The sequence below is a fragment of the Augochlora pura genome, chromosome 6 (genome assembly GCF_028453695.1).
Source record: "Augochlora pura isolate Apur16 chromosome 6, APUR_v2.2.1, whole genome shotgun sequence".
NCBI lineage: Eukaryota > Metazoa > Arthropoda > Insecta > Hymenoptera > Halictidae > Augochlora > Augochlora pura.
Genome location: NC_135777.1, coordinates 2,196,792 through 2,200,804, shown reverse-complemented (window position 1 = coordinate 2,200,804; position 4,013 = coordinate 2,196,792).

The window sequence follows — 4,013 nt, the reverse complement described above, 5'->3', positions numbered from 1 at the left end:
GGTGAACGGAGAGATCGGTATTTTTTATTTGAATGGTTCAGTCGACGTGTTATTCGAATCTAATTTTTATTTGGAGAACGTTTAATATATATCATTGAAATTAAATTTGACTTGAAAAATTTCGATTTTTCTTTCGATCTTTTAATTACTCGATTTTTATTTAATTGTTCCAACTATCATCTGAACAATGATATTTTAAATGAATACAATCATTTGCAACCCTTTTTAGGTCTAAAAAAAGTCTATTTTCTTAATGCATCTAATAAATGAACTCTCATTTCTTAGTATGTTCTATTAAGAATTTTTAACAATTTTAAACTAAACTTTGCCATTAGTATTATTTTGTGTCAAATTCTGAAAATATTGACCGTCCCATTTTTGATAGATTACATATTAATATATGTACTTACGGGACATTTGGACCAAAGGACGATGGTATGCCGGGAAGGTAGAAACTTAGTCTTCGGCTTTAATATCGAGGGCAGCGTTTATGGGTCGAGCGGGGAATACGCTGGAAAGAGTCTCTCTCTCGGAACGCTTTCTGTCATCGATTTCCCTATCGCTCGCCGCATTCCAAGGAGTCGTCGCGCAGCCGATGAATGGCATAAGAAGGTACATTGTCTAGCTGCGCGAACGATCGTCCAGGATAATACCATAGAATGAATCGATTTAGCCTGCCGGTATAATAATGCGACTCCCCCCTACCACCGTGAGATTCGAATTCTGTAATGCCTGGAATCGTGATAGACACCGGCGCGCGGACGACGCGACGACTAACGATGTCGAAATGCCACCGGTGTAATGACACCCGGGATCTCTCGCTTTCCACCGCGTCGGCGGCGAGATCGAGATGTATTTCGAATGAAAACGACAGTCCGACTCGAACATGTTTGAAATCTTTCGGCGTGAAAGTGGCCGGCTGTCGCGTGGCGGTCGTTCGTTTGACGGGATTCGTCGGCGGCGGGGGGGGGGGGGGGGGGGGGGGAAAAGAAAAGGCTGCCGTTTGTCACGCACGCTCATTAACGGCTGGCAGGCTGCTCCTCGCGATCGCCAGGATAATCGTTTGTATTGTTATTAGGAGAGCTAACGGGCAGATTAAGCGTTTAGAGCGCACCGGAAGGCGTGACCGATCTTAGAAAGAAACGCGGATCAGACTTTCTTTCCCGGGATCTTCTGAAAGGAATTTGGCGGACGAGCTTAGAGACCTCGTACACTGTTATCTCGATACTATTTTGCGAAATTTTGTGTGATCGATATAGGGAACTACTTTGAATGGGACACGTATTACAATAAATGGAACATGTAATTGAATGGAACACATATTTGTCCGATAATTTTTTCCACAGTTATTCACAAAATGCCGACGCTATTTGTAGAAATGATACGGTCTAATAAAAGACCGTAATATAAATAATAATTATTAAACATAAATAAATAAAATATTAAAAAATAAATATTAAACATAATAGCGAACATAAGGATAGATATAAGGAAAAATAGAAAATAAAGCATCAATAGCTAGAGGAAAGAGGGTGATGGTTCTGCTTGGGTGTAGCGATGCGCTGTAGCGACCATGAGGGAGAATGACGAGGCATTCGTAACAGTTCTAGGTAAAAATCAGGAAGGTGTCCGTAACGGTTTGCGATGATTAGCAAACGGTTTAGACAATTACGGTAACCATAGAGCGTACGGTCTGATTCACCATACACCGAGATCTAGTGAGATCGGTTTGCATATTAACGAGTTTTATTTTCCACTCCTCTAAGTTCCTTGATCTCAAATATATTCGGCACAGTTTCGAAAATTATTGGCAACGATTGACATAGTTGGTTGACTGACAAGTATCTTTGTCGACGTTAACGATTAATTCGATTGGAATTTATTAGACCATATCTCAGCGTATTTATCGTTCTTAGTTTCCTGATTGCGGGTGTTTTATGCAAACGTTACCCTACATTGACATTTTAACGTATTTAGAACCGGCGCTTTGCATTTTTCTAGTTAATCAGCGTCATTATTTACTCTCCGCGGTGAAAAATCGGCGTAAATCTCGGTGTTCTCGTAAGTCTTATCCAATATGGCCGCCGTAACCAGGCCTCGATACGCGGCCACTTCGAAGCTCATTGCTAACGCATTAACGCTGAAACTGCCGGGGCACCTGGAAACGAGCCATTCCGGAATTTTTATTCTTACCATTACTCGGCCCATAGAGCTGCCGTGGGAAGTTATTAAATAAATGCGTTTAATCGGCTCCCATAATAACAGCTGTACCGCTCGGTCTCCTTTCAATGTGGGACACACGTCAGTCGACGGGAGGATTGGACAAAAGTGGATTTTTGTAATAATAAATAGACTGTGTGAATTTGTCTATCTACTCGTGCTGAATTTGGATGACAAATATGTGATAAAAAATGTATATTTATTATATTTTGAACAAATGTCGTTAAATTCAATAGAAGCTCGTAGAAATTCGATTTTGGAATAGGTATTTGATTAAAATAGGGGAAAGTGATAATTTGTTAAAACAGAGAAAAACATTCCATCGAGATATAAGAAAATAATATTTCATCAAATATTGATTTCCGCAAACAAATAATATTGCAAATAGAAGACTCTCGAGCTTCTTATCTATGATATAAGAGAAGATTTTTATCTATGACGAGAGTAATTCTAAAATACCTTTTCTATAGCATTTCCATTTTATATGACAAAACGTACTTTTGTCCATATGAAATTAAATCTTGTGACTCATGCTACAATAGTTACACTTTCAATCATTTTTCAAATCTTCCGTAACAGAAATATTATTTTGATGCGTGATGTAACAATTTTAGCGCCACACGAGTGCAAAGGGTTAATAAAACGATACCGTCTACGTTACGCAATGTTTACTCAATTTCTACACAATGATGACTCAATGTTTGTTCTACATTTGAACAAAATAATTCGAAATAATCCCCAGCCACGATCGCCAGTGTTCGATCGTTGATCCTCGACCCGGGACCGCCGTGAGCGCACGGATTGCCGACACCTTCGCGTCTCCCGAGACAACGGCGGTCCTAACAAGACAATAATTGTCCCGCCCCACATAAAAGCCCCATATAAAGCCGGCACCAAGCCGTTTAACATCGTTAAGCGAGTAAACATGTCGCTGGGCCAAGAGAGGAGAGAGATCCTTGAAACGTTTCGCGCCTCGCATACGCTTCGAACTGCTTCTGCGAGCGTGCACGGTGTTGCACCTCGTCTCTATTCGGGCCGCTAACGATAAATCAAATTGGATATCTCCCGAAAATATGCCTCGGTCGTTTTTTCCAGCTAACAAGATGCACCGTGATCTCATGCTGAAAAATCGAGGCCGCTCCCCGACAAGTGTGGAAGAAGAAGCTGTCAGTCGGGGTATGACGTGTGGTGGGTCGAGATAAACGACAAGCACGGGCAGCCTCGTGCGAAATAAAATTTCGCAATTTGCAGAAAGTCCAGCTCTAACAGGGCGGATTGTTTGTTCCATCGAAATAGGCTGAAATAATGACGGACACGGCTAGGGGAATAAACGAGGAAAGAACCGCTAGAATAGTTCGCTGATAACAATTACAGTAATTAGTAGACTGTGGATTTGATGCGTCTATGGGAGGATCGGGTAATTATAATTACAAATACTGCAAATATCGAAGGTAATTTGAAACGTTACCGTGTTATTTTTAAACTATGAAAATGGTTGAACTACAGAGATGGTTTCCGTTCTTTGCACAATTAAGGCAGAATATTTTTATGCGATATTGTTGAACAGGACAATTATAAGTAATACAATTATTTTAATTAATACTAGATATAATATGATTATTACAGTATTATAATTATAAATTATATTACAATATGAATCCAGACTCAATTCTCTAATATTATATCTTCCTACTGTCTCAAATTTCGTCTATTCATTTTGATCCTAAATGCCTAAAAAATTTTCAATATACTAATCAACAAAAGAACTCTCTACTGTAATACTATAATTAAAT